At 34.0% G+C, this 12,236-nt stretch overlaps 1 pseudogene; it reads right to left on the minus strand.

Moving 5' to 3' along the window:
• Positions 1–9,423: 9,423 nt before the first annotated feature.
• On the minus strand, positions 9,424–9,529 carry LOC141568386 (U6atac minor spliceosomal RNA; annotated as a pseudogene).
• Between the last annotated feature and the right edge of the window lie 2,707 nt (positions 9,530–12,236).

The raw sequence follows: 12,236 nt of genomic DNA on the forward strand, positions 1-12,236 counted from the left end.
TGTTTGTTTGATTGTCTTGCTTGTTTGTTGCTTTCAGTTTTATATCGCACACATGAGTCAGTCATTTTAAAAATACACTTCAAATGACTTCTCTCAATGAAATATATTCTATGATTTCTAGGCTGATAAATACATATTCTTTTCAAACTCAAACCATAGCTTTTCCCTTCCTTTTTCTATTTGGCTTGATATAATTAAAAACTGAAGTCTAACATTCTAAGCCTATAAGCCTGTGATGGTCAGAAAGCCCAAATAGAAATAACTGACCATTAGAATTAAGTGGGCTCTTGTTCTTGAGGAGATGATGGTAGTTTTGTGAAAGGGAATACTGGATTTTAATTGACTGAGTGTGAGTAGGAATTAGTTGCATAACTAAGTAGCTGGATCTGTTTATTTTTCTGTAGTATAAAGAGTGTGAAAACCCATTTTAATATTTCCATACTGTGGCTTTTCTTGGAAAATGTCCTTGAATATACCATGGAGTAGTGACAACTGTAATATGAAATGTCCTAGAAATCTTGCAGTTTATGAGTTTGATGGCACATCTGAGGATTACAAAGATTTTCCATCCACTCTTAGTACTCTGGTGACTGATTTAGCAGAAAGGAAGCAAGATGGATAATTGTGATCACCTTCTAACATTTTTCCTGCCTTGCTGACTTTAGAGATTTAGGTGCACAGTGCTTGCAGGATTTGTATGTCTTTTTGGCAATATTTTAGAGTCAAACTTAAGAGATGAGGAAGGAGAATGGTTCTTAGGTAGGTATACATCATTATTTGCAAATGGGATTACTTTTTGGATATCAAGCTCTTTATTGCTCAGCTGTTTTTCATTTCAATGATCTGCTTATAAAGGCACAAAGGCTACTTGACACCATGTTTTCTCTCTGTTGACACCACTGACCTGAGAAATGAGGAATATAGAACAGCAGAATGTAGATTCGAGTTCGGGGTCCACTTCTTAATTTCCCTTTCTAACCATCAGTTTTGTTTGTTTGTTAACTATATAAATGGGAATGATAATAGGAGTCATTTCTCATAGGGTTATTGTGAAGATTTTCTCATAATGATATAAGGTGGCAGACCCATAATTAGCACTTCATCATATTTTTTATCCTAATATACATATAATTAGCTATCTCTAGTGTATAGAGTCATTTGAACAAAAATCACTTTTTTTTTAAGAAACTGATCTTTTTTATTGTTAGGTTTTTAAATGTTAAAATAATACAAGACAAGCATCACTCTTGAGTTTTAAGCATTTGCTTAAAAATATAACCAAATTGAAAATGTATCATTTATTTTTTAAATTAGTTTCAGGTGTACAAAACAATGTAATATTTAGACATTTATCATTTATACTACTCATTAAGTGATAACCCCCCTCCCTTAATCTACTACCCCTTTGACATCGCATACAGCCATTACATTTCCACTGTCTCTATTCTTAATGCTGTACTCCACTTCTTGTGAATATATATATATATATATATATATATATATATATATATATATACATTAAATTATAGTTGACATTCATTATGATTCAGCTTCAGTTTCAGGTTTACAGTGCAGTGATCAGGCATCTATACCATCCCTGAAGTGGATTCCCTAATAAGACAAGTGTCAATCAGATACCCTACAAAATCTTTACAACATTGCTGATTATATTTCCCAAAATGACTTTCATATCCCCGGGGCAGTCTTGTGGTTATCGATTGTGATTTCTAATCCCCTCACCTTCTCCTTCATGCCTACCATGCCTGCTATCTAGCAGCCCTCAGATTTTCCTCTATATCTCTGAGATTGTTTCTGATTCATTCATTCATTTATTCTTTTCTTTAGATTCCACATGTAAGTGAGATCATATGGTATTTGTCTTTCTCTGACTTATTTCACTTAGCATAATGTTGTCTAGGTCCATCCATATAATTGCATATAGTAAGATTTCATTATTCTTTATGGCTGTGTAATACTCCACTGTATAAATGTACCACAGTTTCTTAAACCAGTTGTCTACTCATGGGCATTTCAGTTGTTTCCATGTTTTGGCTATTGTGTATAGTGCTGTAGTAAACATAGGGATGCATAAATTTTTTCAAATTAGAGTTTTGGATTTCTCTGGATAGATATACCTAGGAGTGGAATTGTTGGGACATAAGGCAGTTCCATTTTCAGTTTTTTGAGATACATCCATACTGATTTCCATAGTGGCTGCATCATTCTGCAATCCCACCAAGAGTGCACAAGGGTTCGCTTTTCTCCATATTCCTGCCAGCACTTGTTGTTTGTTGATTTATTGATAATAGTCATTTTGACTGGAGTGGGGTGGTATCTCATTGTGGTTTTTATTTGCATTTCTCTAATTATTAGTGAGGTTGAGCATTTCTTCATAGGTCTGTTTGCCATCTGTATGTCCTTTTTAGAAAAATGTCTCTTCATGTCCTCTACCCATTTTTTAATTGGGTTGTTTGTTTTTTTGGAGTTGAGTTGAGTAAGTTTATTTTTTATAAATTTTGGGTATTAAGCCCTTATCAGATATATCATTGGCAAATATCTTCTCCCATTCAGTAGGATCCCTTTTTGTTTTGTTGATGGTTTCCTTTGCTGTGAAAAAACTTTTTGGTTTGATGTAATCCCATATGTTTACTTTTTGTCTTACTTCCCTTGCCCAAAGGGATATATCAGTAAAAATATTACTCTGAGTAATGTCTGTAAACTTTTTTCCTATATTTTCTTACAGGAGTTTTATGGTTTCAGAACTTACATTGAAATCTTTAATTCATTTTGAATTTATTCTGGTATAGGGTGTAAGGAGGTGGTCCAGCTTCATTTTTTGCATGTGTCTGTCCAGGTTTCGAACACCATTTATTGAATAGACTGTCTTTACCCTACTGTAAATTCTTGCTTCCATTGTCATAGATTAAATGACCATATAGGCATAGATTTATTTCTGGGCTCTCTATTCTCTTCTATTGATCTATGTGTCTGTTTTTATGCCAGTACCATGCTGTTTTGATTACTATAACCTTGTAGTATAATTTCATGTCAGGTATCATGATACCTCCCACTGTGTTCTTATTTCTCAAGATTGCTGAGGCTATCCAGGGTCTTTTATGGTTCCATGTAAATTTTAGGATTATATGCTCTATTTCTGTGAAATATGTCATTGGTAGTTTGATAGCAATTGCGTTGAATTTGTATATTGCCTTAGGCAGTATGGACATTTAAATGATATTAATTCTTCCTATCCATGAGCATGGTATGAGTTTCCATCTATTTGTATCTTCTTTAATTTCTTTCCTCAGTATTTTATAATTTTCTGACTACAAGTCTTTTACTTCTTTGGTTAAATTTATTCCTAAGGAATTGGGTACCCACATGCAAAAGAATGAAACTAGACTGCTATCTTTCTCCATGTACCAAAATTAATTCAAAATGGATCAAAGATTTAAGCATAATACCTGACACAAGAAACTGCATAGAAGAAAACGTAGGTACTAAAATTATGGACCTTGGGTTAAAAGAGCATTTTATGAATTTGACTCCAAAGGCAATGGAAGTAAAAGCTAAAATAAATGAATTGGACTATATGAAACTTAAAAGCTTCTACACAGCAAAAGAAACCATCGACAAAATAAAGAGGCCACCAACTGAATGGGAGAAGATTTTTGCAAACAGTGCCTCCAATAAGGGGCTGATATCCAAAACATACAAGGAACTCATGAAACTCAACAACAAAACAAACAAACGACCCAATTGAAAAATGGACAGAGGACCTGCAGAGATATTTCTCCAAAGAGGACATACAAATGGCAAATAGACATATGAAAAAATGCTCAATATCATTAATCATCAGAGAAATGCAAATAAAAACCACAATGAGCTATCACCTCACCCCAGTCAGAATGGCTATCATCAACAAGACAAATAGTAACAAGTGTTGGAGAGGCTGTGGAGAAAAAGGAACTGTCATACACTGTTAGGTGGGAATGCAGACTGGTGCAACCATTATGGAAGGCAGTGTGGAGGTTCCTCAAAAAATTACAAATAGAATTACCATATGACCCAGCAATCTCTCTCCTGGGTATCTACCCAAAAAATCTGAAAACATTTATCCATAAAGACACATGTGCTCCAATGTTCACTGCAGTTTTGTTTGTGGTGGCCAAGACATGGAAACAACCAAAATGTCCTTCGATAGATGAATGGATAAAGAAGTTGTGGTATATATATCCACAATGGAATACTATTTGGCAGTAAGAAAAGTTGATATAGGAACATTTGTGACAACATGAATGGATCTTGAGAGTGTAATGCTGAGTGAAATAAGTCAGACAGAAAAAGCAGAGAACCATGTGATTTCACTGATATGTGGTATAGAAACCAAAAACAGCAAAAGAACAAGACAAACAAATGAGAAACAAAAACTCATAGACACAGACAATAGTTTAATGGTTACCAGAGGGTAAGGTGGGTGGGTGGTGGGAGATGAGGGTAAGGGGGATCAAATATATGGTAATGGAAGGAGAACTGACTCTGGGTGGTGAACACACAATGGGATTAATAGATGATGTAATACAGAATTGTACAACTGAAATCTATGTAATTTCACTAACAATAGTCAACCCAATTAAAAAAAAAAAAGTAGTAAAAATAAAAAAAAATTATTCCTAAATATTTCATAGTTTTTGAAGCAATTTTAAATGGGATTGTTTTCTTCTGATATTTTATTATTGGTATACAGAAATTGTCCTTCTGATATTTTATTATTGGTATATAAAAATGCAACTGATTACTGAATATTCATTTTGTATCCCGCTATTTTACTAAACTCATTTACCAGTTCTAATAGTTTTTGGTGGAGTCTTTAGGGTTCTCTATATATAGTATCATGTCATCTGCATATAATGATAATTTTACTTCCTCCTTACAGATTTGGATGCCTTTTATTTCTTTTTCTTGTCTGATTGCTGTGGCTAGAACTTCCAGAACTATGTTGAATAGAAGTGGAGAAAGTGGGCAACCTTCCCTTGTTCCTGATCTTAAGGGGAATGGTTTTAGCTTTTCCCCATTGAGTATGATGTTAGCTGTGGATTTATCATCTATGGCCTTTGTTATGTTGAGATATGGTCCCTCTATTCCCACGTTCTTAAGAGTTTTTATCATAAATGTCTGCTGGATTTCGTCAAATGCTTTTTCCGCATGTACTGATATGATCATATGATTTTTATTTTTCATTTTGTTAATGTGGTGTATTGCGTTAATTGATTTGAGGATATTGAACCAAACTTGCATACCAGGAATGAATCCCACTTGATCATGGTGTATGATCTTTTTAATGTATTGCTGAATTCTGTTCACTGATATTTTGTTGGTGATTTTTGCATGTATGTTCATTAGGGATATCGGCCTGTAGTTTTCTTTTTTTCTGTAATGTCTTTGTCTACTTTTGGGATCAGGGTGATAGTGGCCTCATAAAAACTGTTTGGGAGACTTCCCTCCTTCTGGATTTTTGGAATAGTTTGAGGAGAATAGGTGGTAATTTCTTTGAATGTTTTGTAAAATTCACCTGTAAAGATATCTGGTCCAGGATTTTTGTTTGTTGGGAGCTTGTTGATTACTGATTTAATTTCCCTAATAGTAATCAGTCCATTCATGTTTTCCATTTCTTCTTGAGTTAGCCTTGGAAGGTGGCATGCTTTTGGAAAATTGTCCAATTCTTCCAGATAGTCTATGTTGTTTGCATATATTTGTTCATAGTAATCTCTTAAAATTTTTTGTATTTCTGTGGTGTCTGTTGTCACATCTCCTCTTTCATTTCAGATTTTATTTATTTGGGTCCTCTCTCCTTTTTTTGATGAGTCGGGCTAAAGGTTTGTCAATTTTGCTTACCTTCTCTAAAAACCAGCTCTTGGATTCATTGATCTTTTGTATTTTTTTTTCTTTTTTTGGTCTCTATTTCATTTATTTCCACTCTGATCTTTCTTATCTCCTTCCTTGTACTCCTTTTGGGGTTCTATTCTATTTCCAGATCCCTTAAGATAAACTGTAGATTTGTGATTTTTTTCTTTTCTTTTGGTAGGTCTGCATTGCTATGAATTTCCCTCTTAGGACTGCTTTTGCTGTACCCCATAGATTTTGGGTTGTTGTGTTTTCTTTTTTGTCTTGAGATATCTTTTGATTTCTTCCTTGGTTTCTTTGCTGACCCATTCATCATTTAGTAACATGTTATTCAGCCTTCATGTATTTGTGTGTCTTTCAGTTTTTTTCTGTAGTTGATTTAAAATTTCATAGCACTGTGGTCAGAGAAAACAATTGGTATGATTTCAATTTTCTTAAATTTATCGAGACTTGTTTTGTGGCCTAACATGCGCTCTGTCTTGGAGAATGTTCCATGTGCACTTAAGGAAAACATGTATTCTGCAGCTTTGGGGTGAAATGCTTTGAAAATATTGATTAAATCCAACTGGTCCATTTAAGGCCACTGTTTCTATATTTATTGTCTGTCTGGAAGACCTGTCCTTTGTTGTCAGAGGTGTGTTGAAGTCCCCTACTATGATAGTGTTATTGTTGATCTCTTTATGTAAGCCAACATCTGTTTTATATTTTTAGGTGCTCCTTTGTTGGGTGCATAGATGTTTACTAGGATCATGTCCTCTTGTTTGATCGATCCCTTTATTATTATGCAATACCTATCTTTGTCTGTTAATATATTCTTCATTGTAAAGTCTATTGTGTCAGATATAAAGTATTGCAACTCCAGCTTTTTTCTCATTTCCATTTGCATGGAACCAACCCTTCACTTTCAGCCTGTGTGTGTGTCTTTTGATCTGATGTGAGTCTCTTGTATACAGCGTATGTAAGGGTGTTGTTTTCTTATCCACTTAGCCACCCTATGTGTTTTGATTGGAGCTTTTAATCCATTTATATTTGAAGGGATTGTTGATAGGTACATGGTTATTGCCATTTTGTTATTTGTAGTTAGATTTGAACAAAAGATCCATGTAATGTTCTCACATTGTAATAATGAATAATCTCTTATTTGTAGGCTCACATTATCAACTATAGAGCTCTAAAGATGCTAAAGTAGTCTTTACTGTCTGATTTTAAGCAAAGTATTTTAAAAAATTAGAGTATTTTGCTTTCTTCTCTAATTTTTTTAATATATGCATCTCTGTCTCTCTCTCTCTCTCTCTCTCTCTCTCTCTCTCTCTCTCTCTCTGTTAGCTTATTTATTCAGTGCATAAAATTTCAGAAGAAATTACATGTTTAAAGATTGTGATTGTCCCTTTGTAGTTACATGCAATCTCAGCATGAACTCAAAGACTGTAGAAAGAGTTACTCTTTTTCCTGATCCCAAGATACATCTGTGGAACACTTATGGGATAATGGACTTCAAATAAAAATTTAAAGTGCTGGGTTTTAAGTGTAAATTTTTCTTCAGCACTACTGAAGGATATGAGGGTATCTCCTCATATCCTCCTGTTTCACTGAGTTCCAGAGAATACACAGTTTGGGCTGTTCAATTTGGAACTCATTGATTGACAATGAACGATAACTAATGGAAGTTTGAAATTATCCATAATACAAATATGCCTCAATTATCCTTCATTTCAGGTACAGTATAGGTACTGAAACCTTACCATACCTTTTTTTCCTCTATTTTTATAATAGTCTCTCTCCATACTTAAGATGGCAATTAAATACCTTGAGTTTATGTAGTTGGTATAGCAAGTAAACTGTATCTGTTATCTAAGTGTATCTTTGCATCACTTATTTGCATGATGGCTTTTAACAGCTTTTGTGGCTATCAACCACAGAAAAGATGCAGGTAACATAAAGGAGCAATTCAAATAGAAAAAAAATGGCCAAGTAAAGCAACAGTAAACTATCTTTCTGTCTGTTGATTTGGTAATCATCAGAATATGTGTGTAACACTCCAAGGAAAAGGGCACCTCTGATACTCTGCTGTGGGGTACAAGTTCATGTACATTTTTGGACTAAAATTTGGCAATAGGTATCAAAATCTTAGAAAAAGTTCTGGGTGTAAACTTTCTCTTTGAAAGTTGGTCTATGAAAATAATCTGCAGGAAATTGTAGCTGTAAGGATGTTTAGCATAGTTCTGTTTAAAATAGGGAAAAGAAAACCCTCAAATAAGTGATATGTTTAATAATAAAGAATTACAACTATGCAATAAAATATCGTGAAGCCATTAAATTAAATTACAGAAGAATGGAAATGTTTATAAAACGTAAAGGAAAAAGTAATACAGGTTACAAAACAGACTTACAATTTGATTCCGTTTTGGTTAAATTTTATATTTTGGTTAAATTTACATATTTATAGTATATTCTGGAAAGATTTATATTGAATTGTTAACAGTAGTTGTATTTCAATGGGAATCTGAGTAATGTTAATTATATTTTCAGACTTATTTATGTATTGTTTTCAGATTTTTACAATAAACATGTATTTTTTGCAAGATGGGAATAGAATGGTGTTTTCTTATTTTGAACAAAAGAGACCAGTAAGAATACTTTATATTTCCATTGAGAAATTCCTAGTTCTCTAGGGTTAGATTTAGACTGTGAAATATCAGGTAATAAACAATAAATAAATCTAATTATCAGAGCAGCTGATTGTTTTTCAGTTAAGTGGATTATTTTTCTAAAACAACCTGGATGCATTTCTGAGTAAAGATCAACTCTTTAAAAATTCATATTTTCCTTTCATTGGACAAATCTATACTGACGTGATTATAAAAGATAAATAAAAAGTATAGGGGAAACCTTGGTCAAACTTGTTGGGAAAACATTTATGAATAAACTATTTTCAAAGGGCTATGACCAACATTGCCTCAAACATTAAATTGGAGCAAATCTTAAATCTTTCTCGTCTTTCTGGGTGTTCTGTTTTAAATAAATAAATAAAAATATCCTATTCACCAGCTCACTTAAGCACCATGTGTCTTACTGCTCTCTGCTGACTCCTGTCAATTCCTGGGTTCTAGCCAAAAGTTGCTTCTTGAGATTATGGAGACCTAAATGATTTCCTCAAAAGGTGTCACTTAAAAGTCTACTTTTTAAATAAAAAGTTTGGATTAATCTCCTGAGATCAGAATAGTATTTTCTATAATCTGGGCATAATAATTTGGCAAATGAGAGAATCTGGACAATTAGCTTAAGTTTATTAATATTTGTGGATCAATTTAAGTTTGGAGTAGCTTATGTTACAATTCTTTTCTAAGGAAATTGAAAAACTTTAACTTTTCATTGATTGGGCTTCTGGTTACCTTCATAGTTGTGTCCTTGTGCCATTGCAAGACATATAGAAAAGCATGTTCTGAGCAATTAACCGTTTGCTGGAAGAATTGCAGCAAAAAAGGAAAAGAACATCTTCACTTGCATCTCATTCCTTTTAAGAAAGAATGGAAGTAGGTGGCAATGCCTTAACCGTATGTGTGTTGTTAGGCCCGAGGGCCTCTTCCATCCTTGTCAAGGGGAGTGCTTAAAATTAAAAAAAAAAAAAAAAAAGAATGGAAGTATGTAAAGGCCCAAATAAAGAAAGTTCTGCTTATCAATTTTCTAATCTGGAGACCACCTGGCATCCCACTCTACTGTTTTTTTCTGCTAACACTCTTAACTTAGTACATATTGCAACCACATTAATAAGGATGGTCAGTTAAATAATTGTGGTTGGGAAAAGATGGGTAGGATATCTTCTTTGGCTTTCCTTTCTATGGAAATAAAATTTTGTTTAATATTTGTATTAAGGACATTGGGACTTTGCTTTATTAAAGTTTTCTACTTTCTTTAATAATTCAAAGCACGTGATAATCTTGTAAAGTTCTACTTTTTCAAAAACTACATGAAGTTGTTAAACTAAAGTTTTTTTTTATCAGCACAAATGGGCATCTTTTTTTATGAAAAATAAAAAGTGTTTGTGTATGTGAGTGTGTGTGTGTGTGTGTGTGTGTGTGTGTGTGTGTGTTGTGCATGTGCCTGTCTGTCTGTATTCATGTGCTGCCTGAAGACCATATGTCTTTTCTCTGGATAGAAAGAATTTTTAACTCAAGGTAATAAATATCTAACTTTCCAGCTTAAATTAGAAATCCTATCTCTGACTTATCCATCATTTCTGACTTGTGCTTCTACAACATACAAAACACATATCTTCTAACCACAATTAAAATAATTTTAAAATAGTGTTTTTGGAGCAGTGAATCTATGTGAAAATTGTTTAAGATATTTGTGGAGACAGCCACTAAAATCCTCAACATTATACATATTTTTTTTCTTTCTTCTGCACAAAGATCATCTTTAGGTTAATGTCACAGAAAATTGGGACAACTTATTGTTTAAGAGATAGTAAAAGAGTTAGAGATACCAGATATGAGCCCAAACCAAGCGGTCTTCTGAGGCTGGGAGAAACTAGGAAAAAGTTTTATATTACTCTATTTCCATGAGAAAACACTGAGAGCACAGGCACCAATGCTATCCAGGTGGATCTTGGTTTTGAGGAGACCACCAAAAGAACAGTTCTCTACTAGAGCCCACTTCTTTTGTTATTTACTAAGATTAACAGCCCCTCCAGGAGTTTCTGTCTGTAGCTCAGATTTTAACATGTGTTAAAACTCAGTTCTTTGTCCTCACTCTCAGAGACTACTGTGTGACTCATCCTGAAAATCCAGGTGTGGAAGGGAAAAGCACATGGAAGAAAAAACTAGATTCTGAATTTATATTTGTCTAATGCCACATGCTCCCAAACGATTTCTGGGCTGCTTCAAAAGTGGTCTGCACAGATATTAATCTCTGTGACCATGTCTGAAACATTTCAACACTGGGGAACAGCTGAATGTAGTTGGTGGTTCTTCGTGTGGTCCATGTTAGGTGCTGCATTATGGTTCGAAGAGGAACATTTGTCGGGAGCTCATATGACCATGAAGAGAAATGTGTGTACCTCTTACTTATTTTTGAGCTTGGTTACATGGCTGCAATTGTGAAGCTTCAGGTTAGTTTATTCTCAAAAAGTTAGGTTTAGGGTGAATGGTGGGGGTCAGTTCAGGCAGGATGTGAGGGCAGATGCAGTTTTTATGGGTCCATACTGTATCATCTGTTTACCAGGAGTACCTTTATTACCTAAAGCATCAGGCATCTGCCCACCTTCTTCCAGATTGTGTTTTCTTAAAAGTATAATGTGCTGGGAAAGGGGGGGTTATCATTTTGTGAGGGGCGTAAATGTCTATTACATTATTTTGTACCTGAAACTAATAAAAACAATAAAAAGTATAATGTGCAAAAGATCACCCAAAACAAAGGAAAAATATTATACTATGCCTAGGAAAGAGATCACTGAATTTCATCAAGTTCTAAGTATCTCTCTATAGGAGTAAACCTCTTACTTTATGTAATCAGGACAGTAGTTAGTTGGTTAATCCAAATATTTGATTTGGGGGGATGGTCATAAAAATGATACATACATAGCTTTAACGTTTTCATTTAATTTAAAGCATACAACCATGCACTTATTTATTTACCAGTCTTTTGATGTAGGGCCGAGTCTTTACTTTGAGTGTGTGGTAGTTGATTGCCATTCTGCCTTTCTTGCAAAAAACACACTCATAATATATCTTCTTCAATTTCTCGTTTGGATTTCTCTGAAGCAGAGCAAGAATTGAAAGAGAATTGGGTGCAGAATCCTTTGATATTTTGTATAATCCATACCGCAGCCCAGCTTTAATTGTTTCAGGCACACTTCATTTAACTCACCTTTATTTAGTGTTTTCAAAGTATTCAATTCAGTGTTTATAGATACAATGCGCTCATTACACACTCAAATTTCATCAGTCTGTGCAATACTTAAATTTAATAATGACCACAATTGGCATACATTATTTGAAGATAAACATGACCTATATTTGTGGAAAATACAAACCTATTGGTGGGTATAGAGGGCCTTGAGTGTTGAAGAATAGCTTGCTAAATCAATATTCCACATTTATGGACATCAGTCAGTATGTTTACAGAAAACAGAAGAAATTAGTTAACCTGAAATATTTTTTAACCAAGTAGCATTAAGATGCAGTATCATGTATGATGGATTAGATAATTCTGCAGTAAGAAATACTTCCCAAATCTTCATGGTTTGCAATACTACATTTTAGGATTTTCTCATGTTATGTGCTCATCATGGACCTGCTAAGGGTTTCCCCCTGGGACCCAGACTGATGGAC

Source organism: Rhinolophus sinicus, linkage group LG13 (assembly GCF_036562045.2).
Source record: "Rhinolophus sinicus isolate RSC01 linkage group LG13, ASM3656204v1, whole genome shotgun sequence".
NCBI lineage: Eukaryota > Metazoa > Chordata > Mammalia > Chiroptera > Rhinolophidae > Rhinolophus > Rhinolophus sinicus.